The 27,221-nt window shown below is 40.5% G+C and overlaps 1 long non-coding RNA gene across 1 annotated transcript; it reads left to right on the top strand.

Moving 5' to 3' along the window:
* The first annotated feature begins 775 nt into the window (after nucleotides 1-775).
* On the top strand, nucleotides 776-13,930 carry LOC106148721. The gene is made up of 3 exons (XR_001234376.1): nucleotides 776-982; nucleotides 3,100-3,190; nucleotides 13,800-13,930. It is a non-coding gene; the product is annotated as an uncharacterized LOC106148721 (long non-coding RNA).
* Nucleotides 13,931-27,221: the final 13,291 nt, after the last annotated feature.

Raw genomic sequence — 27,221 nt, 5'->3', positions numbered from 1 at the left:
TCTTATGTAGGGTAAGCAATAAACCGCAAGCGCACACACCCATGGCAAGTAGGAAGCACCTACATTCATTGAAGATCATGGAAAGTTGTGCTCAGGGCAAGTCAAGGCTGACAAAAATAGGGCACAAACAGAAAAGTGGTGCCAAGGTGACAGAAAAACAAAAGCACAAAGCTGGGCATGGTGGTGCACGCCTGTAATCCCAGCACTCAGGAGCCTGAGGCAGGAGGGTTGTTGCGAGTTCAAGACGAGCCTGGGCTACAAAGTGAGCTCAAGGCCAGCCTGAACTGCATAGCGAGACCCTGTCTCAAAAAGACAAAAACAAAAAAAATAAGCACAAAGAACATAGCACATAGCAGCCTCAGATAAGTCAGGGTTTCAGAATTTAAAGGATGTGCACCTCAGCCCAAGTGCTGCCCCAGGTGCCTCTAGGTATGATTGACAGGAATGATTGGCAGGGTGCTGTGTCATGTCAGGGGCTCTTAACATGCGTGATTGTCCCAGAACTCAGTCTGATCTTAATTCCCTGCGTAAGATACAGTGCCCATTCATGAACCCTAAATATGGTTGAAGAAGGATAAAGATGACTGGAAGACAGGCAAGGAGATCTAAACACATGTACTCTCACCTAGAGCATCAGAGGTTACCTGGGTCTTTGTAGGTGTGTCTCTACCACTCTTAGGACAGGGGAAGGAGGAATGGCCCTGGGGTGTTGTTTACAATTAATGGGTGGAAAGGAACAACTTCCTCAGCTCCATCTTTTCTACTGTACTGTAAGGATGTGAAGAGGTGAAAGGCAGACTTCCGGGAAGATGGCAGAGCAGTAACCAGCAACAAGTCACCCTCTCCAAGATTCAGAATCCAGACACTGGAAAATAATGACATGGGGAAGAAAGGAAGGAGAGAGGTGGATCCCCAGGACCCGGGAAGGATCTGCTTCTAAAATTACATCCTAAAGTGCTACATCTTGGAAGACAGCGGAGGGGTGAGTAGCAGAGAAAGAGCCTCTCTGAGACTTGTGTCCAGACACTGGACTACAGCAATGTGAAGAACAGAAGAAGGGGGAAAGTGGGTTCTCAGGACCCAGAAAGGATCTCAAGCAAGAACTGGAGCCCATGCAAGAGAGAAGAGGGAGACTTCAGTGAAGAATAAGGGGGTGGCAAGAGATGCTTTCTCCCTGAGCCCTAACTTGCTGCATGGGAGGGGCGGCTCGAACCTGCACAGCCATGGTAACTACTGGCAACCCCACAGGCTTGCACCTCCGTGGAGAGATGCACCCGTAGAGCAAAGCAGTGGACGCAGCAGACTGCACTGGCCAGCCAGTTATTTGGCTTCAGATGCTCCCCAGGAGAGGGCGATTTGTCAGTAGCCATCTTGGAGAGAAGGCAGCTGAGCTCAGAACTCAGACCAGCTGCATGTTGTCCCCATGTGGCAGCTGCCAGTGCCAGGGTGAGGCTGCTGAGTCAAAACCAGCAGGAGGTCATGGAGCAGAACTCAGGCATTGCAGAGGTCATGCTGCCAGGAGGAGCACTGAGTGTTACAAGCTGAATAAACCAGGCTCCAGTCTCATAGCTAGACACCATCTAAACTTAAGTGGAACGGAAGGTGCAAGCTTGCTGGAATTATCCCCTACCCCTATGTGAAGCTATGGCTGGCTTGCTGGGATTAATCAACTCGGGTCTGGACTCTGTCCACCCACATTGTCTACCAGTGGTAGCAGAGACACACCTTGAAGTGGACTTTTTTTTCTCATTCTCTTCCTTTTTTTGCCTTCTTTTTTTTCTTGATTGTATTTGTTTTTATAGGGGTTAACATGGTTTCTAGTTTTTTGTTGATGTTGTTCAGTCTGATCTTGTTTTTATTTCTTCCTTCTCTCCCTCCTGTCTTCTTCAACAGTTTCCCAAAGTTTGCATGATCTTCCTTTGTCCTCTGGCTTGCTTCTAATCTCTTCCTCTTCTCCTCCCTAGCTTCTCCTCCTAACCCCTTTTCAAAGTTCTCCCCTGAGGGTAAAAGTGCCATATTCACAGTAAAAGTACCGCATACAATTTTTTGGTTCCTTTTAGATTTTGTTACATCGCCACAAATCTAGTTCGTATGGTTAAAGGTGGCAAATTACTAGTTAACCACAGTTCATCATTTCCCCAGCAAGCCAGCTGTAGTTTTACAGCAGGGTGGTGGCTAATCCCAGCAAACCTGCGTCTTCAGTTCGACTGAAGTTCAGGGTGGTTTCTGGCTGTGAGGCTGGAACCAGATTTGTTCCGTCTGCAGCGATCCTGCCGGCCTGAACTCAGCTCCTTGACCTTGTTACTGGGAGCCTCTACCTGGAGCCAGCCCACAGCTGTTCTGAGTTCTGAACTCAGTTGGCCTCTGTATAAGATCGCTCCCAGCCAATCTCCTTCTCTCTCTTTTTTTTTTTGGTACTGAGAATTGAACTCATGACCTCAGGCTTTCTAGGCAAGTGCTTATGCCGCTGAGCTACATCCCTGGCCCAAGAGATTATGTATTGTTTGTCAACTTTGCTACCTTTTTTTTTTCTTTCTTTCTTTCTTTCTTTTTTTTTTTTTTTTTTGGTACTGGGAGTTGAACTCAGGACCATGCACTTGCCAGGCAGGCGCTTGTGCCACTGAGCTATATCTCCGGCCCTAATTGCCTTCTCCTGAGGGCTGTCCAAACCCAGATAACGCAGCAAGTGCTGCAGTCCCCTGCTCCGTCCACTGATGTGTTTCTCTGTGGAACCTAGGAGTCACCATGTAGATCACCAGTAGTCACCATGTAGTCACCATTCCTCTGCAAACTCAAGCTGCCTGTCCCACACAGTGAGTTCAGTCTCAGGAAGAAAGCTCTGCCTGCCACCTCCTTCTCCTTCAGAGAATCTCTCTTCACTCTCCCTGTGGGCTTTTTTTTTTTTTTTTTGGTCTTTCTGAGACAGGGTCTCGCTATGCAGTTCAGGCTGGCCTTGGGCTCACTTTGTACCCCAGGGTGGCCTCAAATTCACAACAAACCTCCTGCCTCAGCCTCCTGAGGCCTGGGATTCCCTGTGGGCTTTAATTCTCCCTTGAGATCCTTCCTGGGGACCCACTTCCCACTTCTTCTCTTCTTCAGATTGCTCTATTCCAGTGTCTGGACACCAAATCTCAGAGAGGCTGTTTCTCTGCTGCTCCCCACGCCATCATCTTCCCAGAAGCTGCTACAGGTAATATCTTTAATGAACATAGATGCAAAAATCCTCAATGAGATGTTGACAAACAGAGTGCAGCAAATCATCATAGAGATTATACATCATGATCATAAACGATTCATCCATGGATTCAGGAATGGTTCATAATATGCAAATCAATAAATGCAATACATCACATTAACAGAACCAAGGACAAAAACTACATGATCATTTCAAGAGACTCAGAAAAAGCATATGACAAAATCCAACAACACACAGTCACGATAAAAACTCTACCCAAAATTGAAATGGAGGGTCTTTATCTCAAGCTGTAAAAGCCACTGCCTTAGTTACTTTTCTCATTGCTGAGACAAAATACCTAACACACACAGTTGGAGGGGAAAGGATTCTTTAGCTCACAGTTTGTAGAGGTTTCAGTCTATAACTGACTGGCTCTGATGCAGACAGGCATTGCAGAGGAGAAACATTTCTTGGTGTGGAGAAGGTAGTAAAACAGCAAAAGGCAACCATAGCTTTCGCTGTCCCTTGTATCTTATCCAGGCTATCCACCCTTAGGCTGAGTAGCATTCACACCTTAATTCTAGTGCACCATGAATCAATCCCAGCTTTACACACACTCTAGATCCAGTGACCTCTCTAAAAACCTCACCTATGACCTTTGAGAGGACACCTAGGCACAAGCCATAACAGCCGTCTATGACAAGCCAATAGGCAACATCATAGTAAATAGTCAAAAACTGAAAGTCTTTACTCTAAAAGTAGGAACAAAACAAAGATGTCCACTATTACCACTCCTACTTAATATAGTTCTGGAAGTATTAGCCAGAGCAATTAGACAACAGAAAGAGATAAAAGGAATAAGAATAGGAAAGGAAGAATTTAAATTATCATTATTTGCTGATAAAATGATACTCTACATAGAAAGCCCCAAAAACACCACCAAAAGATTTCTAGAATTAATAACCAAATTCAGTAGTAGCATAACGGAACACAAGTCAACACTCTAAAGTCAATAGTGTTCCTATACACAAATAAGAAACTCACTGAGAGAAAAATTAGGCCAACAACTTTCACAATAGTATCAAGAAAAATGAAATACTTAGGGATCACTCTAATGAAGGAAATGAAAGACCTTTACATTGAAAACTACTTCTGAAAAAGAAGATCAAGGAGGCTATCAGAAAATGGAAAGATATCCCCTGTTCCTGGATGGGTAGAAACAATCCAGTGAAAAATTGCCAAACTTCTGAAATTATTACACAGATTTAAGGCAATCCCAGTCAAATACCAACAGATGCCTCACAGAACTAGAGAAAACAATCCTAAAACTCATAGAAAAAGCCCAGAATAGCAAAAAACAATTCTGAACAACAAGAGCAAGGTGGGGGGCATAACAATTCCCAATTTAAAGTTACACTACAAAGCTATTGTGATACAAACAGCATGGTGCTAGCAAAAAAACGTGATGATCAGTGAAACAGAGCAAGATACAGAAAGAACTACAAGCACACTAAACTACTTTATCTTCAACAAAGGGTCCAAACATCTTCACTGGAAGAAAGATAACCTTTTGAATAAATAGTGCTGGAAAATTGGCTTTCCACATGCTGAAGACTGAACCTAGATCCATGGCCCTCACCATGCATTAAACTAAAATAACAATTGATCAAAGATCTAAATATTAAAACAGAAACACTTAATCTACTTGAAGGTAGAACAGGTAAACCTCTTGAAAACCTTGTGTAGGCAAAAACTTTATGAACAAAACCCTGATTATGCAGGAAATATTACAAAGAATCAACAAGTGGGATCACGTCAAATCAAAAAGCTTCTGCACAGCAAAAGAAACCACCAACAGGGCAAAGAGACAACCCACGCAATGGGAAAAAATTTTATCAACTGTTCTTCAGAAAAAGGACTAATACCTAGAATATATAAAGAACTCAAGCCCGGCATGGTGGCACATACCTGTAATCCCAGCACTCAGGAGGCTGAGTCAGGAAGATCATTGAGAGTTTGAGACCAGCCTGGGCTACAAAATGAGCTCAAGGACAGCCTGAACTGCATAGCGAGACCCTGTCTCAAAAAGACACACACACAAAAGGAAACATAAATAAGGAGAGTGAGTCAGAGGTATTGTTTTCTGAAATGAATTTCAAGACTTTTAGGGAAGAGGAAGAGTCCAGGAGTAATAGCCTGGAGAAAATGAAGGCACTTTTTCTCTTCAGCCAACAGTGCTCCCATTACTATAGCTGCAGGACAGTCACCCCAAACCTTTGTGGCTGAAAACAAGAATGATCATTTACTATCTGTCATGGTTTTTGTGGTTTCCACTCGATCAGGAGTTTGGGAGCAGTGCAGGTTTTTATTGTACATCTCCCACAGGATTTCCCTAAGTAGCCGTGGGCCAAGGAGGGTAGTTCCAGTCATCAGAAGACCCAGCCTGAGGCTGGGGGATGAATCCCCTTTCGAGAGGTCTCACACACTTGGCCAGCAACCCATGTTGGCTATTGGCGTGGGTCCTCAGTTCCTCCCCACTTGGGTTCCTCCCCAAGGCTCCTTGAGTCCTCAGAGCAGTAGCTTTCCTTGGAGCAGGTGAACACTAAAATGCCTCTTGTCACCTAACCTCAGAAGTTACATACTGTCCCTTATACCCACTCTGCTGGGACCAGTCAGCTGTGATTTACCAAGGGAGGCAACTACACAGAGGGTGAATCCCAGAGTCCAGATCACTGGAGGCCTGAGAAAGCAACCTACGTGATCTGCTGGAAATGCAGTGTCTTCAGTAAAGCCAGGCTTCAGTTAGAGCAAAGTGAAGAGTGATGTTAGGGAATCAGAGAAAACTCAAAGAATTTAAGATATTGGGGATCTTGTTGATGTCTGATCTTGAATTCCACGGCACACCAAGGAAGGAGCTTGGAAGCTGGGAACAGGGTGGGTGTGTGCGTGCGTGCATGTGTGTGTGTGTGTAGATGCAGGTTGATAAAACGTGGGTGCAATTAGAGGCACACACCATCCTGGGGCTGTCTGTTCCATCCCATAGAGGCCTGCAATATGCCCCTGTTTGTCCCTTTGCTAAGTGACAATTTCCTGAAGGTAGCCCGGTGTGGTGGCGCATGCCTGTAATGGCAGCACTTGGGAGGCTGAGGCAGGAGGATCATTGCAAGTTCAAGACCAGCCTGGGCTACAAAGTGAGCTCAAAGCCAGCCTGAACTGCATAGCGAGACCCTGTCTCAAAAAGACGACAAAAAAAGAAAAATTTTCTGAAGGATACATCTCTAACATGCATCTCATTATTAGAAAGAGTTTTAGGGAGTTTAGAAACTTTACACTTTTGACTTTTTTTTTAATGTTCAGTACCTCTGTCTTTAATCCATAACTTCAGAAACTGCCACTTTTAATTTTTACCCCATTTTGCTAGTCTTGCTACTCCTTAAGGAGTGAGTGATGATTCATGTATGTACATACATGTCTCTACCTTTGTTCCTCCCTGGAGCCCACAAAACTATAGTGAGAGGAGTTGCATACAGACAGGCAGGACAAGAGCAGATGTAAAAACAAGAAAATTTTGTAAGCTGGAAAACAGTGCAAGAAGTGACAAATGATTAATAAAACTGAGAAACTCAAGTCCCAAATTAAGAGGACACCCAAAGATCCACCCTACTTACACCACAGGTTTCTCGAGAAACGTCGAAATACTTCTGGAAATGGTCATAAATACGGAAGGGAGAAGAGTGGGAAGTCTAGGGAAAAAGCTATTTGAGAAGCTATATCCTTGAGTCATCCTTTCACCTCCAGGCTACAAGACAATAGTATAATTTTTTGCTGTCTCAGAAAATTTACCACCTGCCCTGCTTGAACATGCTACGGGAGACACTGCTTATTGAGAAATCAATAAACACAAAATGTGGGATGCTAAAAGCAGGAAATGGAAATGGGATCAAGGAAATGAGTTGCCTAGAGGGTGCCGAAGGTAGATTGCAGAACGATAGGTGTGGTGCGGATGCAGAAGGCAGCCAGTTCAGATCGGACAGGGCAACTTGGGAGAGAAATTGAGCAAGTACTGTCATCTCTAAGATCCATCTTATCACTTACTTTCTTTTTAGATGAGGACAGAATTCTCCCATAAGCCATGATCAAATACTTTTTTGGGGCTTAGTTTGTGAAGTTCCTATTCTTTCTCTATGCTTTGCTGCTATAGCCCACTGATACCTGCTTTGACTTACTCCTGAAAACCATGTGTAATAGTTGAGGCACCGTGCCAACCTGAGAAGTTTAGAAGTTTAACTGAGTGACTCAACAAGGGGTCAGGGTCCTCACTTTTTAAACATCCTCTTCCTGTGCAAGAGGTGTAGGGGACAGCGACTCTTAGCATATCATTTTAAGATAGAATAATTCTAGTCTTCATGCAAGCCTCAAAATGTGTGTTGAGAAACATCCTGGAGGGATTGTAAAGAGTTTACTTTGCAGTCCTGACTTAGCCCTGGAATGCTTCTCCAAAGACAAAGAACACCAGGGCCTAGATAACTACCTATGACCTTGCCTGGGTTGTTTGATCCTTTCCTTGGTCCTAGATAAACATTTTAACCATAAAGAAAATGTATGGTTATCTAAAGGGGGACATATAGAACAGAGTACAGAAAGTATATATCATTGTGGTTGGACTCATGACCGGCGCCTGACCCAGTTAGTTGGCACAAGGAAAACAACATGTGGCCAGGGCTACAGCATTCCAATCTGTTACCATGGAAACCAATAATGTATATAAGGTGGGAACAAAGGCAGGCCCATGCCCCATTCCCCGACTTGCAAGTCAGGGATGAAGGGTGGCTAGCCTCAAATTAATAAACTCTGTTTTGTTCTGAATAGAGGCTTTCGGTTTCTGGTGGACTACAACCTGATTTCTGCTGTTACAGAGAAGGGCACCGAGATGGTGTGAGTGTGACACCAGCCCAGGTGGGAGGGTAGCCTGCTTACAATATAAGGGAGAAAAGAGGCTTGCTCTACCCCCTTTTGCTCTTGCTGTCTTCTGCCACCCTGAACTGTTGCCCCTGTGCCATGCCACCCTGCCTTGCAGCCAGCTGATTACAGACTAAAATCTCCACAACCTGTGAGCTAAATAAACTTTCCTTAATTTGAGGTGTTGGGTATTTTTTTTTTTTTTTCTTTTTGAGACAGGGTCTTGCTATGCAGCTCAGGCTGGCCTTGAGCTCACTTTGTAGCCCAGGCTGGTTTGAACTTGCAACGATTCTCCTGCCTCAGGCTCCTGAGTGCTGGAATTATAGGCGTGCGCCACCACATCTGGCCATTGAGTGTTGGGTATTTTGTCTCAGCAACTAGAGTAAAGTAACTAAGACACTGTGGTAGCTGTAAAAGGTTTAGAGGCAGAAAATATGGAGCAATTCAGTCTCTCTGGCCATACTTTTACCAAATGTCCACTATCTGGTCAGGTGCTTAAACTATGGCAAGTCCCGTGCTTTCCAGAACTCCCTCGTGCCCTTGCCCACTAAAGTGTTGCTTATTGAATGTTGGATTGACAGATCAATCTTTTGTTAGGATTTGAATAGTTTTCATAAGATGAAATTGGCTGGAGTAGCCAGCCGTAGTGGTGCACACTTGTAAACTCAGCACTCAGGAGGCTGAGGCAGGAGGATCATTGCAAGTTTGAGACCAGTCTGGGCTAGAAAGTGAGTGCAAGGCCAGCCTGAACTGCATAGCGAGACCCTGTCTCATAAAGACAAAAAGAAAAGAAAAAGAAATTGGCTAGAATAGATCTAATCTGATGGAAAAGAGCCAGCAGAGAGTTTTGAGATAAGTTGGGTAGAAAGAGGGGGTAGTAGGTTGAGACCCCAAAACATGACTTAGGCCTACTTTTTTATACAGGGGAGCAAACCAGGGAGTGCTTTACCACTGAGCTACAGCCTTAGTCTATTTTTTTCTTGTTTTTTTTTTTTTTTTTTTTTTTTGAGACAGGGTCTCCCTAGGCAGTTCAGGCTGGCCTTGAGCTCACTTTGTAGCACAGACTGTTCTCAAACTCACAACAGTCCTCCTGCCTCAGCCTCCTGAATGCTGGGATTACAGGTATGCGCCACCAAGCCTGGCTATTTTTTATCCTGAGACCAAATCTCACTGAACTGGGACTCTAGCTTGCAATCCTCTTGTCACAGCCATTCTGTTTTTATTAGAAGTATGCACCGTGGTCCGCAGCTTTTACTTCCCTGTAAGAGGCTTTTGAGCTCCCAGGCTACCTCAAGTCAGATCAAGACTCAGACTCTGATCAGTTTACTTTCTTAAAGCTTCTATCTGATAGTGACAATGCCAAACTTTCCTTACACAGGAAGAGTGGTGCTTGGTACTCAGATTTCTTTTTTCAAACTAAGGAATATGTTTAGGGATACAGATGTGGATGACATATCAGTGAATTAAAACAAGGCACTGGTTAACACAAAAGTCAGAGTAAATTTTGAGGAGAGGAAAACGGTTGCAATCAGCAAGTACAGCACAAAGGATGCCTATGTAACCCCAGTATTCTATTTATTAAGCTGAATAATAGTTACATACATATGTATGTTATTTTTAAACTGCTTGGTAAATATTATATATTTTCCATTATACATGATACATAAAGTATTTTTTAAATAAACAATAAAAATAATGGTCCATTTAGGTGTTGCTTGTTGAATGTTGGATTGACAGATCAATTTTTTGATAGGATTTGAGTAGTTCTCATAAGATAAAAGTGGCTGAAATAGATCTAACCTGATAGAAAAGAGCCAATAGAAAAAAGGGGCTTGAGATAAATTGGACAGAAAAAGGGGTAAAATTTCCTGGGGTAGTAGGATGAGATCCATTAGATAGAATAAAGGTTAGAACCAGTAAAAAAAGATATGTGCGCCGGGCATGTTGGCACACACCTGTAATCCCAGCACTCGGGAGGCTGAGGCAGGAGGATCATTGTGACTTGGAGGCCAGCCTGGGCTACAAAATGAGCTCAAGGCCAGCCTGAACTGCATAGCAAGACCTTGTCTCAAAAAAAAGAGATGTGTGTGGAGTATAAGCTAATTCTGGGTTACAAAGAGAAAAGTGGAATCTGAGTGCGTTTCTAGGTCATTTCCTGAGGGTATTAGGTTTCTAGATTCATGTTTCATTAAAAGCAAATTATTTAAATCCTCCTTGAGCCAATTTCTGAAACGAGATTCCTGGATATTATCTAATGTAGCACTACAATCTACGATGGTAAATAATAGATAAACACACCTAACTTGACCTGCCATCTCTTTCACACTCCTTCTATTCTTTTGACTCAGTGATTCCTATGAAGCTCTGCATTTCAGCCTTGCCATTTTAAGTAGAACTCCTCTGCCCTTACAAAGATGTAAGCAAATGTTTTCCAATAGGCTGTTGATAGTGTAATTAAATTCAGAGACCACTAAATAGGTTGAGACAATGTTTTCCTTTATTCAAGATACTTCCTAGAAATTAGACTATTTTAGGATATAGTTTTTGGTTTTGTTTTGTTTTGTTTTGTTTGTTTTTCTGGTTTTTGTTTTTTTTTTTTTTGCTTTTTTTCCAGTACCGGGAATTGAACTCATGACCTTGCTCATGCCAGGAAGGCGCTGTGCCGCTGAGCTAAATCCCCAACCCCAGAAATTAGACTATTTTAGACACTGTATTATCTATTTCATTGATTCTAACAAGCCACAGGAGTACAATGTAGTAAAAAGCTCTGGCTAGATCATTAGCAATTTAGCAGTTATAATTCATGGGTAAAGTGTTAATTCTGTGTGCTAAAGGTAAGAATACAGGCCGGGGATATAGTTCATCAGCATGGCACCTGCCTGGAAAATGCAAGGTCAAGAGTTCAATTCCCAGTACCCCCCCAAAAAGAAAGATAAGAATAGAAGTTGTGTTATAATTAGAAACCCAGAATGAAAGTATATAAAATGTAAAGTGCATAGTATTTTTTGTATAGCTCTGTTAGAAGAAGGAGAAGAGAACAGAAGTATCAATGAAAATCTTACCTAGGAGCTCAGTGCATGTGAAAATAGTACAGCCCCTGAAAACAGCATTTATCTGTGATTCAGTTCCTAGAACAGAAGAAAAACACTGGATAAAAAGATGAGAACTTAAGCTTGGTGGGGCATGCCTATAATCCCAGCCTCTTGGGAGGCTGAGTCAGGAGGATTCCCAAGTTCAAACCCAGACTGGGTAACTCATCAAGACCCTATCTCAAAATAAAAAGTAAACAGGACTGGGGATGCAACACAGTGTGAGGTCCTGGGTTTAATCAGTCCCTAGTACTGAAAGAAAGAAAAAAAGAATGAAGACTTGAATTCTCAATTCTCCAAAAATGAAAGCTGCACCAAACACACTTTTTTTTTTTGTTTGTTTTTTCTCCGGTACCGGGAACCGAACTCACGACCTTGCGCTTGCCAGGCAGGCGCTTTTGCCGCTGAGCTAAATCCCCAGCCCCCAAACACACTTTTAGTAAAATGAGGCAAAATTAGTCAACACTGGTAAATGTCTTCATGACATCTCCTTTATATGGTGCTGGGGAATCAAACCCAGGTCTTCATGCAAGTTAGGCAAACACTCTACCATCGAACTGCAGCCCATGCTCAATGCTGTACTCTCAGGCCTTCTTTCATCCATCTTCCCGGAACAAGATGCTCCTCTGATCACATTCAACATGACTGAAAAAGTCTTAGTAGTTATTTCCACTCAGAATTTCTGTGTAGGAGTAAAGAAAGGTCTTCAGTTGTGTTGCCCAGAAGCAGCTTCTTGTGAAAGTGATTTCTTGAGGAAATTCTACTTAGGTGAAGCTTAACAAGAGATGAGGGAAGCAGAAGAAAAGCAGAAGACACTGAGGTGGGTGCAGTAAGTTTATACTTAACTGAACTCATAGGGCACTCAGGAGCATGTGCTCATTCTGAGGTAGGAGATTAGGGTATGGCAAAATGACTGGGAAATTGGGCATGACCTATCAGTCATGGAGACCCATTGCACATGACTTGAGATGCATGTGCAGAGAAACTACGGAGTCCTGCTTGGGTCAGCCCAGATCCTGACATAAGAAGAAGATAGGAAAGACAAGGCCATTGGCCTGGTCATCAGGGGTCTCTTGCTCTTAGAGTGGCCTGCCCTACACACAGGGAATATCTTCTCTTTTCTTTGTGGCACTTCTTCAGGGCACTTCTTTTTCATTTTTCTTTCTCTTTTACCTTTATCTTTAGTAAATATTAAACATTCAGGATCTTTAGTTGTCCCATCCAATTCTTTGAACAGGACAATGAGACCCCAGAAAGGACCACTGGCCACCACAATATCCAGTAACAATCACAAATTTGTGCCAACTTGAAGCAAGAGGGCTGGACTTTGGTGTCTTTATATAGATTCAGGTGGCTTGTGTGGGCGCAACAAAAGGCTTAAGCTTTCAGGCAATGCCAGAAATGGCAGGCTTTGTGCCTCCTTTAGCGAACACTCAACCAGAATGGGCAAACTGGCCTGGTAAAGGGGGGCAGTTCACAGCAGGGTCTACTACAGGTAATGCTTCTGTAGGGTTTCTTTTAACCTAAACCTCACCATCTACTTTATATTCATATTTTGACTCAAGAACATTTGGTACTATCCATTAAACACCTTTTTGTTTAGCATCTTGGTTCATTGTTATTTATTTATTTATTTATTTATTTATTTATTTTTGGTCCCAGGAAATGAACTCAGGGCCTTAGCGCTTGCCAGGGAGGCGCTGTGCCACTGAGCTACCTCCCTGGCCAGTTCATTGTTACTTAAAAAGCAGTTTAAAAATTGTTGAGACGAGCATAATGGCACACACCTGTAGTTTCAGTACTCTGGGAGGCTGAGACAGGAGGATTGAAAGTTCAAGCCCAGCCTGGGCAACTTTGTGACTTAGTGAGACCCCCATCTCAAAATAAAAAGTTAAAGAAAGGGATGCAAATGTAGATCAGTATGAAAGCTGAGTTCAAGCCCCCATACCACCAACCCCTAAGACATTTAAAAAGCCAAATAAAAAGGTTAGATTACTTTTGAAAAAGTACGCTGAACATCTTCAATTTAAGTAAAGCATATAGTTGATTGGTTAAGGGGAAAGAATGAGTAAAGTCAAATGGATTTAAAATCTGGCCCAATCTCACTAGGTGTATGCTGCTGCATGCAAGTTAATTCTGCATGAGGCGGTCAAAATATACAGTGAATGCTTAAATTTAGCAATTTTATTACAATAAAAGCCACATTGCCATTACTCCTCCTCACTACTACCCTGGCGTCAAACACTTTTCCTTCTCATCATTCTTGTCACTTTCTGAAGGAATTCTAGAAATCTTCTTTCATATATTTATGATCAAAAATATGGTGCGCAGCCGGGCGGGGTGGTGGCGCACACCTGTAATCCCAGCACTCAGGAGGCTGAGGCAGGAGGACTATTGAAAGTTCAAGACCATCTTGGGCTACAAAGTGAGCTCAAGGCCAGCCTGAACTGCACAGTGAAACCCTGTCTCAAAAAGACAAAAAAAAAAAAAAAAAAAAAAAATGGTGCATGCTGCTGCCTAGTGCAATCCAACAGAAAGAGAATCTTGTGAAATATATGTGTCCTCACCTACCTTAGTCACTGGAGCCGGCACATGTGACTTCCGGATCTTCCCTAAAGTCAAAATGATGAAGACAGATAAACCGTTTGAATCCATTAAAGATATCAAGCAGTCATGACAGTGCAACTAAAGACACAACAGAGGTCTTCCGGAACTGCTTCAGAAAGTGGCAAGAATGATGGGGTAAGTTAGTTCAAAGTGAAGGGGAGTGTTCTGAGAGGGAAATAATGACAATGTGTCTTGTTTTTGTTTTTGTTTTTTTTTCTAGTACCGGGAATCGAACTCACGACCTTGCGCTTGCCAGGCAGGACAATGTGTCTTATGCTGTATTTTTTTTTTTTGTCTCTTTCAGACAGGGTCTTGCTATGCACTTTTCAGGCTGGCCTTGAGCTCACTTTATAGCCCAGGCTGGTCTCCAACTTGCAACGATCTTCCTGCCTCAGCCTCTTGGAGTGCTAGGATTACAGGTGTGCACCACCACACCTGGCTGTCTTTTACTGTAATAATTTGTTTTCAGTTTAAACATTCCCCATAATCACACTTTGTTATGTGTCTCATTTGCTTAGTCTATTTTTCTTCAACAGGTGAACCTGTATTACATCTTTTCATCTTTAATTTACCTAAAATTTTCTCTTTTTTAAAATTTTCATACCTAAAATTTTCTAATTGGCATTCAGCAGCTTTATTATGCTGCAGCTTGGTGCAGTTTTGCTGTGTGTTAATCCTGGCAAAGTTTCATAAAATTTCTTGGATTTGTAAGCTTTTAATTTTCATCAAATTTCAACTCTTCTGCTATTCTTTCTTCAGATATTGTTCCGATCGTCTTCCAACTGGAACTGCAATTATATGTACACCCCACACGTTTCATTGTTGTACCACAGGCCAGCGCGGCTCTTTTTTCTAGTCCTTTTTCTCTTGCTTTCCCTTTAGGTTCACTGATCTTTCCTTCTGCAGAATTTAATCTGCACCTCTGCTTTGCTGTCCAAGTAGCCCACCGGGATTGTAAACTCAGCCCCAATAAAAAATTAAAGAGACAGAGTTTAACAAAAGGGAGACACTTTATTTGGTAGCCTACCTTGATAAGAAAGAACCAGGGAAAGGGCCTCCGGAAAGATGGAGGACCGTGGGCCTTTCGCTCTGTTTCTTTTATAGGGACTGAAGGGCCCTCTCTCTACCAGGATCTGCCTGGCCGTTCTCTCTACAGGGGATGAACTAGATTGGCCTCCGAGCATCCTGCGAATGTCATCTCTTCTAGTATTCTATGTGCAGAGTTTTTTCTGTCTGTTCACTTGTCCTTGACAGGGTCTTATCTCTGGAGTGGGCGCTGATTAGCAAGGGTGTGCCTTATTCAAGTAAGACGGTGTGTGGATATCTATTGCACTCTATAATTATCTGAGGAGTACAGTGACCCTGGAGTGAATACACACACACACACACACGTATATATTAGTGCATAGGTATGAGTACATACTAGAAAGAGTCTTTCTCAGTTTGTTTGTTTTTCTATACCAGGGATCGAACTCACAACCTTGCGCTTGCCAGGCAGGCGCTTATGCCACTGAGCTATATCCCCAGCCCTCGAGTTGTTCCCAAAGTTAGCCCCCCCTCCCTTGTTTTCCCTGCATCTCCAGCTTATCTAGCAAGTTTGAGACCAGCCTGGGCTACAAAGTGAGCTCAAGGCCAGCCTGAACCACATAGTGAGACCCTGTCTCAGAAAGACCCCCCAAAAAAGTTTCAAGGTTACTTGGTGTCTTTTTTTACATACTAGGAATCAAACTCAGGACCTTGCGCTTGCCAGGCGGGCGCTTCTGCCACTGAGCTATATCCCCAGCTTCATTTGCTTTTGAAGACTTTTCGGTTAAATATAACATACATTTGCTTTTTTTTTTCCCCCCTTTGGCTTATCAATCTGTCTTTTGTTACAGGTGATGTAGACATAAACCTTGGATGGATAGAGAAAAACATTTTTTTTTCCACTACAGACTACAGGATGGAAGATACCTATGGGACAGAAAAGAACAAGTGTACTTCAGATCTGAAGATCACATCTCGCCTTATCAACCGTTGAATGCTTATACTTACTTGGCAGAAAGAAGCCTTGAACTTGTTTTAACTAGATTATTTTGGGGTTTCATTGCTGTGAACATAACCCTAATCAAATCGTTCTTTTTACTGTCTGTACTTGACAGACGGGAAAGCTGAGAGGTTGCTCATCCCTGGCCACAGAGCTAAAAAGTAGCTGAGGGGACTTGAACCTGGGTCTCATTTCAGAGCTTATGCTCTTCCCCACCATCATATTTTGTCCCTCCTATTAGAAAAAGAGGAAAGTGCCTTCTGGAAAAGGAAAAGTGGCTATTGTAAATAGTAGATAATTATGTTTGGGGTGTTTTGGTTTTGTTTGTTTGTTTGTTTTTGTCTTTTGAGACATGGTCTCACTATGCAGTTCAGGGTGGCCTTAAGCTCACTTTGTAGCCCAGGCTGGTCTCAAACTCGCAACAGTCCTCCTGCCTCAGCCTCCCCAGTGCTGGGATTACAGGTGTGCGCCACCACGCCCAGTCCCTGGCATTTATTTTCATAAAATGCAATTTAAAAATCTCTGGTTCATAAAATTTGGGTATTTCTTATATCTCAACCCAATCTCCTTTTCAACCTTTCTGCTTAATATGTAGCCTATGACTCCAATTACCAAGTTTCTAGTAATGGATCAGCTGCAGGGGTACATTTGTAAATGTACCTAAGCAATTCTATGAATAACAGGGATTTATTTATCTACGTGGTTAAAAAGTCTCTGGAACTTTACAAAAGAGGATAGTATGGGTGACCTCTCAAAGGTTACTTAGCAGTTTATAAAAACAATACCAACAGGTGCTACAAGAGAGATATGTGTTTGAAATGGTGTCTTATCTATTTTACTTTTAATTTTTTTGATCCAGTAACGCCAAGTGATTCACCTCCCAAGAAATACATACCATTAATTTTGATGTAGTCATTTCCTGAAGGGTTTTCCATCTGATGATGAGTTTTGTTTTGAGTTTTTGAGACAGGGTCTTACTGTGTAGCTCAGACTGGCCTCAAATTCAGGAGACTCCCCTGCCTCAGCCTCCCAAGTGCTGGCGTTACAGGTGTACACATGGCAGTGATGATGAGTTTCTGTATGCAATCAGGCGTGAGATCCTTCTAAAAGTGTTTATTAACCATCTGCATTTTAACCAAGGCTGAAATAGTGAGCCCAGTTTGTTTGTTTCTTTTAAACAATTTTATTTTTAATAAACAAACAAAATTTCAAAACAAGATGATAGGAGGATAACAATGATTAATACATTGAGTATTGTTATCTTTAAATTAGTTACTCAGGGCTCAAGATATCAACATTTAATTGTTCAAACAACATTAGCACAAACTGTTCTTTTCAGTGAACTAAGAGAAATTAGTAGTATAATTACCTTAACTATCTTTTATATATATATTTTATTTTCCCTTCTTTCTTTTCTCCATTCCACCGATGCAGTTTCTCTTTCCTTTTGAAGTTTCTTCCCATTTTACAATATCTAATTGTATATTTGGGATCTTATTTACTCTTTTAGCTTCTCACACTAGCAGAGAATAAGACATTTACACATGTGCATCTGGTTTATTTCACTTATGTGCATGGTCTCAAGTTGCATCCATTTACCTGTAGAAGTCTCCACTTTATCCTTCTTTATGGCTGAGTAGTACTCCATTATATAAAAAGACTGCATCTTTTTTATCCATTCCTTGACTGATGGGCATACAGGTTGTTTCCAAGATCTAGCTATTACAAATTGTGCTGCTATAAACATGGGTGAACATATAACACTGTGGTACAATGTCTTTAATTCTTCTGAGAAGATACCCAGAAGAGGAATAGCTGGGTCAAATGGGCCCTCCAACCCTAGTTTTCTGAGGAATCTCCACACTGATTTCCACAGTGGTTGCACCAGTCTAGGCTCCCACTAACAGTGGAGAAGGGTTCCTTTTTCCTCACAGCCCCTCCAGCATTTGGTATTGGTTGATTTCTTAATGATAGCCATTCTTTCTGGGTTAAAATACAATTTCAGTGTTGTTTTAATTTACATCTCTCAAATAACCAGTGATATTGAACGTTTTCTCATATATTTATTTGCCGTTTGTATTTCTTCATCTGAGAAGTGTGTATTCATCTCAGATGCCCATTTTTGGACTGGGTCTTTAAATTTGAGAGGTCTGATTTTTTTTTAATTCTTTATACATTCTCTATAGTAATCCTTTGTCTGAGCTGAGGGACAGCTGGCAAACAATTTTTCATATTTTGTGGGTTGTCTGTTCACTCTGTTGGTGGTTTCTCTTGCTGTGTAAAAGCTTTTTAATAACATGAGATCCCAGTTGTTGATTCTTTGTGATAGTTCCTGTGCAGTTAGGGTTTTATTCATAAAGTCTTTACCTGAGCCTGGTTTTTTTGTTTGTATTTTTTAAATCTTTTTGAGACAGGATGGTGCTCCTATGGAGTTCAGGCTGGCCTTGAGCTCACTTTGTAGCTCAGACTGGTCTGAGACTCTCAAGAATACTCCTGCCTCAGGCTCTGAGTGCTGGGATTATGGGTGTGGACCACTGCACCTGTTTTGAGCCCAGTTTTTGACAGACAAGCAAAGTTGTTAAAATATTTATCATTTGAAGACTATCTTCATGATTCTTATATTTTCTTAGTTCCCATGATTTTATATAGCTAATATTTTTCTTTAGAAGTGAATCACTTAGCAAGATGTGGTGGTATACCCTGTAATCCCAGCACTCGGGAGGCTAAGGCAGGAGGATCACTGCAAGTTTGAGACCAGCCTGGGCTACAAAGTGAGCTCAAAGCCAGCTTGAACTGCATAGTGAGACCCTGTCTCAAAAAGACAAAAAAAAAAAAAGAGTCACTTGGACCGAGGCTATAGCTCAGTAGCAGCACTTGCCTGGCAAGTGTAAAGTCTTGAGATCGACTCCCAGTTACTTCCCCTATTAAAAAAAATCACTTTTAAAAATACTGAGTAGTTTGGCCTCCTCCCTGAGCAAATACTTGATATCAGAAAGTACTAACTGATTGTCTCTAAATATACCTGAATTTACACCGTTCATCACTCTTTCCTAAATCTCTCACGGACACAGAGCAGCACTGTGCAGATTCACCTTCGAAGGAAGACAGCTCCTTCCAAGTCTGCGGACTGAGAGCCAGCTAGTCTGAGATCACATCCTCTCAGGTAGCCCGATTCTGGGACTCAACCGAGATAAGAATAGACAGGCCTGTCCATTTCAAGCTGATGAGTTTCACTTCTGGCAAATATGTACTTCAGGGCCTTCCCCAGGAGAACCTGAGACTAAGGTAAGCCTGCTTTGTACTTCAGCTGCTCTGCCCAGCTGTGCTCCTTGCTCCTTCCTTTTAAATTGTTGATTCCTATTTAGTAATTCACACCCACTCTCCATCTCAGCATTTGCTTCTAAAGACCCCAAACATCAATACCATGCTCAGAGAGACACTACCCTAAATCATTTTCTAAGGGCAAGCGTCAAAAAGGCTTCATAACAACTTCAAAATATAACATGCACTTCAAAAATAAAGGCCATGAATATGACTTATGTGATTGAAGACAATTTGGGGCTTTTAATACAAGGTATCCCAACCTCTTAGTGCAATTTTAAGTCATCAAGTAATGCTAAATGTACCAGCTATTTGGGAATTGTAAAACTACAAGAGCTATTCAGATGGTTTTAAATCAAACTAAAAAAAAAAATAATGCTGATGTATTAAAGAAAAAGAGAATTTGAATCCTAGGACAAATGTTGTTCTTAAAAAATGGATTATACTATTTTTATAATTACACTCACAGAGTAAGTTTGAAATACATTTCAGAATTTGTATCCCTTTAAAACATCTCCTATATATAGAGAGGCAAGCAAAAGGAGAAAGTGCTGGTCCATTAAGTATGTATGTGAAACTGCGGTAATAGGATCCTATTTGACATCCACCCATATAATAATAATTACTGCTAAATTGCAAGATGTAGGGAGTGGCTAATGCTGAAAATCAGTCACCCATGTGGGGGTAAGACAAAGCCCCTGATAGAACACAGAGAACTCCTCCAGCTAGGTAAACAAGCTGTTCCAGCTTGCAAACAGGTTGCTAGGCAGAGAGGTTGAAATTGACATCAACCTCCTGAGTGCAGAAATAAATGCTTTGTAGTTTTTGGGTACTTCCTTTCCTTCCAGCCTGAGGGCTACACCTGACCTCAGCTTTCCTCTCTCGACTTTATTTCTAAATCCTAAAACGTAGCTGGAACCACATCAAGACCCAGAATGTTACCAATACCCATGAACCCCTTTGTATGCCATCCTGTTATTAACATCTCCTTCCTCATCATGTGTAACTGTTATCCTGCTTTAAACAGCTTAATGTTATATTCTTGAATTTTATACAAACAGATTCATACATACAGTGTGTTCATTGTTTGGGTTCTTTAACTAAATATGGTTTGTGAGATTCATGAATGCTGTTGCACTCTCATTTCTATACAGTATTTCATTGTGTGACTCTACCACAATTTACTTCAATTCTTTAAAACTTCCATTTAGGTAATTTCCAGTTTGATGCTATTACCAATAATGTGGCTCTGAACATTTTGATATATACCATTTGATGAACAAGTGCACACACTTTTCTGTTGTACAGACACCTACACTAGGATTCTTAAAATAGTTTTCCAACGTAGTTGTACAAATCTATACTCCCACCAAAATGTTTATGTTTCAGTTGTTTAGTATACTCACCAATTGGTATTCTTTAACACTTTAGCCATTCTAGGGAGTGTGAAGAAAGATAGCACATTATACTTATGAAGAAAAGTATCAACTGTATTATAAATTTGCCTTTCCCTGAAACTTCTGAGTAGAAGTTGAGCACTTTTTTCATGTACACTGTCTCTCTTAAATTTCTTCATCACAGAGTAAAATCACTTTACCAAGGGTAAACATTTTGCATACAAGCTTCTAATTTATGATAGGTTCTGTTATATAGTTGTAGATTTTGCTCCTGTGGTTTAAGGTGCAAAATTAATAGTTACCATAGTTTGTCAGTTTTTAAACTGGGCTTGATGCTGTTTTTATTGCTAATCATATTACTTTAGCTAGGATGTCATATATGTTGTAATCCATTGTTCTACTTTCTGTAACAATACTGAGAAGCTCTGGAGTAATAACCTTACCACAGCCTAGCACAAAACAGCTGGAGACTGAACCAAACAGATACCAACATCTCACTGTTAATTACCTGGGAAGGTAGAATTGTGAGACAGACACAAACCAAGAACCTCCTACACACAGAAGACATTCTTGAAGAACAGACTTTTCTTGGAGAGGACTTGATACTATTGATACAGCTGTCTACTACAAAAACTTATAAGGATCAACACAGAAAGTAAAATAAAAATTTTTGAACTAGAAAATGACAAGATGCAGAAGCAAACTTCAATTTCAGTCCTCCAGGCCACCCAGAATAAGTCCAGGAAACAACAAGATAGAGGAAAATGGAAGACACACATCTGAAATTTCTGAAATAATTGCAAATGAAGTAAAAAAACAAAGCCATGAGGCTATAGAAGAAATCAGATCAGAAATGATCTGTCAAGTAAAAAAAGAAATGACAACAATCATAAAGGAAATGCTCAGCAAATCTACAGTAGACATAGATAAAAAAAATAGAGGATGATAGGAAAATGAAGGAAAGTGTGAAAGATCAATATAGGAAAGAAACAAAATGTATGAAATGGATTCAAACAGATATCCAGGAAATTAAAAATTCCATTGAAAGCTGGCAAAACCACTTGAATGAAACTGAAGATAGACTTTTAGACCTTGAAGACAGCATTGCAGCTAGTGATTGTGAAAGGAAAGATCTCTTAAAAAAAATAACAAGGAACCAGCAAATAACAATTTAACGGCTGCAAAATGAGGCAAAGAAAAACAAGATAAGCCTGATAGGTGTCAATGAAAGCACAGGAGGCAACATGAATAACATAAAAAGACTATTTGCAGAAGTAATAGCAGAAATTTTCCCAAGCATGGGAGAAGAAACTGACATACAGTGGTGAGGCATACAGAACTCCAATTAGCCCTAACCAAACTAAATCTACATCCAGACACACAATAATCAAGACCCCATAAGTTCAACAAAAGAACAGATTTTTTTCTTTTTTTTTTCTTGTTTTTCTTTTTGTCTTTTTGAGACAGGGTTGTGCTATGCAGTTCAAGTTGGGCTTTTTTTTTTTTTATGGTATTGAGCTCACTTTGTAGTCCAGGCTGGTCTTTTTGTTTGTTTGTTTGTTTTTTCTGGTACCAGGAATTGAACTCACAACCTTGCACTTGCTGCGCAGGTGCTGTGCTGCTGAGCTAAATCCCCTGCCCCTCCCAGACTGGTCTTGAACTTGCAACAAACTTCCTGCCTCAGCCTCCTAAGTGCTGGCATTACAGGTGTGTGCCACTATGCCCAGCGAAGAACAGAATATTAAAAGCAGTTAGAGAAAAAAACACAGATCACCTATGAAGGAAAACTCATCAGAATTATGGCAGACTTCTCAACACAGACCCTCAGGTTAAGAAGAGGTTGGAGTGAAGTATTTCAAGTCCTGAAAGAAAACAGCTTCCAACCCAGATTGATGTACCCTGCAAAACTACCTTTCAAAACTAATGGGGAAATAAGATGCTTCTATGACAAAGAACAAATGAAGAAATTGGTGACCACCAAACCAACCCTACACAGAGTACTGAAAGATATTCTAGACAGAGATAAAAATGACCACAATTCCAAAAACAATAACAGAAAGAAACCACCAGGCAGGGCAAGCACTTGAACAGAGGGGGAAAGCAAGGAACCAAAAGCAGAAAAATAACATGAAAAAGATAATACGGTACATATCAGTTATAACCATCAATGTAAATGGCCTCAATTCACCAAACAAAGAAACAGACTGGCCGAGTGAAACAAGAAACACATTTAACTCAAATGGAAATTCATAGACTGAGAGTCAAAGGATGGAAAAGAATACTCCATGCAACAGGAACCAGAAAAAAGCAGGGATAGTACTGTTTGCAGACGGTGTGAATTTCAAGCAAAGAATAATCAAAGGAGACAATGAAGCTCACTACATACTTGTTAGGGGAAAACTTCCAGAGGAAGCAATAACAATCATAACTATGTATGCACCAAATAGGGGAGCACCCAACTATATAAGGCAAATATTAATAGACACAAAAAATAAAATAAGATCAGGCATGGTGGTACACGCCTGTAATCCCAGCACTTGGGAGGCTGAGGCAGGAGGATTGTTGTGAGTTTGAGACCAACCTTGGCTACAAAGTGAGCTCAAGGCCAGCCTGAACTGCATAGCAAGACCCTGTCTCAAAATGACAAAAAATAAAATAAAATAAGCAATAACACAATTGTAACAGGAGACCTTCATACCCCATTGTCATAGAGAAATAGATCAACTAGACAAAAAAATCAGTAAATAAATATCAGAACTGAACCTGTGAACAAATGGATTTAGTAGATGTTTATAGAGTGTTCTACCCAACAATATCAGAATACACATTCTTCTCAGCTGCATACAGGATGTTCTCTAAAACAGACCATATACTAGCCCATAGAACATGCTTAAATAAATGCATATGCATATTATCTGACCATAGGGCAATGAATTGGCAAAAGAAACTGCAAAAACTCCTTAAACATGGGACAACCAATGAGTCATACATGATATTTAAGAAGAAATTAAACAATATCTATAATTCAACAAAAATGCAGATACAACATACCAGAACCAGGGGCTGGGCATATAGCTCAATGGCATAAGCACTTGCCTGGCAACATACCAGAACCTGTTGGATGCAATGAGAACAATCATAAGAGGGAAACTTATAGCAGTCAATTCTCACATCAGGAAAACAAAATGAGCACAGATAAACAACTTATGTTTCACCTCAAGCTTCTAGAAAAAGAGCAGGTCAAGCCCAAAGCCCATAAAAGGGAAGAAATTATAAAGATCAGAGCAGAAATTAATGTAATTGAGACTAATACAGAGAGTTAATGAAACCCAATACAGAGAGTTAATGAATCAAACACTTGGTTCCTTGAAATAATAAATAAAGTTGATAAATCCCTAGCTAACCTTATCAAAAAAAGGAAAGAAAAGATTCAAATTCATGCATTGAGGAATGAAAAGGGTGAAATCACTATAAATCCTGTGGAAATTCAGAAGATCATCAATACCTACTTCAAAAATCTTTACTCTCATAGGATGGAAAACAAGAAGAAATGGAGAGATTCCTAGATATAGACAAATTACCAAAGCTTAATCAAGAAGATATAAATCTTCTGAATAACCCAATGTCAGTTAATGAAATTGAAAATGCAATTAAAAACTTACCAAAAAACAGTGGATTCACAGCTGAATTCTCTAAGAAATTTACAGAATATTTAAAGCCAATACTACTCAAACTTTTTAATGAAATTGAAAGAGAGGCAATTCTCCCTAACTCATTCCTGGAGGCAAGTATTACTCTGGTACTAAAACCAGAGAAAGATCCAAGCAAGAAAAAGAACTACAGGCCAATCTCACTAATGAACATACATGCAAAAATCCTCAGTAAGATACTAGCAAACATAAGCTGGATGTGGTGGCACCTGCCTGTAATCCTACCACTCAGGAGTCTGAGGAAGGAGGATTGCTGCAAATCTGAGGCCAGCCTGGGCTACAAAGTGAGTTCAAAGCCAGCTGGTACTTCATATTGAAACCCTGTGTCAAAAAGTCAAACAAACAAACAAAAAGATACTAGCAAACAGAATGCAGCAATCATCAAGAAGATTATGCAGCATGCCCAAGTGGGATTCATCCCAGGAATGCAGGAATGGTTTAACATATGAAAATCAGTACATGTAATATACCATATCAACACAGCCGAAGACAAAATTCATGTGACCATCTCAATAGATGCAGAAAAAGCTTTTCACAAAGTCCAACACTCATTCATGATAAAAACCCTACAGAAAATCAGAATGATGTCCTTTACCTCAATCTGATAAAAGCCATCTATAACAAACCAATAACCATTTAGTATGATGGACAAAAACTGAAAGCTTTCACTGTGAAATCAGGTACAAGACAAGGATGTCCACTACCACTGCTCCTATTCAGTACAGTTTTGGAAATATTAGCCAAAACACTCACAAGAGAGAGAAATAAAAGGAATAAGGATGGGAAAAGAAGAAATTAAATTATCATTATTCACAGATGACATAAGATGTGACAGAAGATCCCCAAAACTCCCCCAAAAGACTTCCAGATTAAGTAACCAAATTCAGTGGCATAGCTGGATACAAAGTCAACACTCAAAAATCAATAGCATTCCTGTACACAAGCAACAAGCTCAGAGAGAGAAATTAGGGAAACCATACCCTTCATAGCATGCAAAAAAAAAAGAGAAATAGTTAGGAATCTATACATTCAAAATTACAGTACTTTGAAAAAGGAGATTGAAGAAGATATCAGAAAATGGAAAGATATTCCTTGCTTATTGATAGGAAGAGCCAACATAGTGAAAATGACCATACTCCCAAAGTTGTTATACAGATTTAATGCAATCCTGATCAAAATAGCATTAACATACCTCACAGAACTAGAGAAAATAATCCTAAAATTCATTCTGAACCAGAAAAGACCTAGAACAGCAAAAGCAATTCTGAACAACAAAAGCAAGGCAGGAGGCATCACAATCCCTGATTTAAAATTATACTACAAAGCTACTGTGATAAAATCAGCATGGTACTGGCAAAAAAAACCCCAAAATACAAAAACAAAAAAACAGACCTGAGGATCAGTGGACTAGAAGATGCAGACATAAGTACAAACACACTCAGCCACCTTATCTTTGACAAAGGGGACAAACATGTTCACTGGAAAAAAGCCTCTTTAATAAATGGTGCTGGAAAAACTGGCTCTCCACATGCCAAAGACTAAAACTAGACCTATGTCTATCACCATGCACTAAACCAAGGTCAAAATGGATCAAAGATCTAAATATTAAAACAGAAACAGTAAATCTAATGGAAGAGAAAATAGGTAGAAATTTTGAAGACATAGGTGTAGGCAGAGAGTTCACGAACAAAACTGAAGCTGCATGGGAAATACTTCAAAGAATCAACCATTGGTATTTCATTCATTAAAAGTGGTTGCACATCAAAATAAATCACCAACAGAGTGAAAAGACAACCCACAGAGTGGGAAAAAATTTTAGCTAATTGTCCTTCAGACAAAGGACTTCTATGTAGAACATACAAAGAATTGAAAAAAAAAACAGATCCCCAAATTCAAAGACCCACTCCAAAAACGGGCATCTGAGATAAACACATGAAAAATTGTTCAATATCATTGGTCATTCAAGAAATGTAAATTAAAACAACACTGAGATTCTATCTCACCCCAGAAAGAATGGCTACTATAAAGAAATCAACCAATAACAAATGCTGGTGAGGCTGTGGAGAAAAAGGAACACTTTTGCACTGTTGGTGGGAGTGCAGACTGGTGCAGCCACTGTGGAAATCAGTGTAGCTATTCCTCAATAAGCTAGGATGAGAGGTCCCATTCGACCCAGCTATTCTCCTTCTGGGTATCTTCCCAGAAGAGTTGAAAACATCATTCCATAGCAATATATGTGCACGCATGTTTATAGCAGCACAATTTGTAACAGCTAAATTCTGGACACAACCCAAATGCCCATCACCCGAGGAATGGATAAGAAAGATGTAGTATATTTATACAATGGAGTACTACTTACCCATTAGAAGGATAAACTGGAGACTTTTATAGGTAAATGGATGCAATTTAAGAGCATACGCATAAGTGCAATACATCAGACCCACATGTGTAAACATGGTACTGTCAGCTGGGTGTGGTGGTGCGCACCTGTAACCCCAGAACTTGGGAGGCTGAGGCAGGAGGATTGCTGCAAGTTCTAGGCCAGCCTGGGCTCCATAGTGAGTTAAAGGCCAGCATGAACTGCATAGTAAGACCCTATGTCAAAAAGACAAAAAGACAAAACAAAGCAAACATTGTGTAGTCTCCCTGGTGTGAGAAATTGAGAGTAAATGTCCAAAATGTATAAGAGATACTGTGAAATAGGAAGAAATTGTTTAAAAGGAAAAAGGAACTAGGATGGGGAAAAGGAAAAGGAAGGGAAAAGGGAGAAAAAAATGCAAGTCAGTTATACTATTAGTGTCTCTTAGTTCATACAAAAGGAAGGTTTGTGTATGGCTTGGAGAATTTTTTATGCCTATATCTCATACTCTGAGTAATTACTTAAAGATAAAAAATTTAAAATATGTAAAAGAAAAAATTTATACTGATCTACTTTTA

This window comes from Chinchilla lanigera, unplaced genomic scaffold (genome assembly GCF_000276665.1).
Source record: "Chinchilla lanigera isolate Chin_1 unplaced genomic scaffold, ChiLan1.0 scaffold00026, whole genome shotgun sequence".
NCBI classification, from domain to species: Eukaryota; Metazoa; Chordata; class Mammalia; order Rodentia; family Chinchillidae; genus Chinchilla; species Chinchilla lanigera.
The sequence above is the reverse complement of the archived record's forward strand: the minus strand, read 5'-3'. Positions and strand labels throughout refer to the sequence as shown.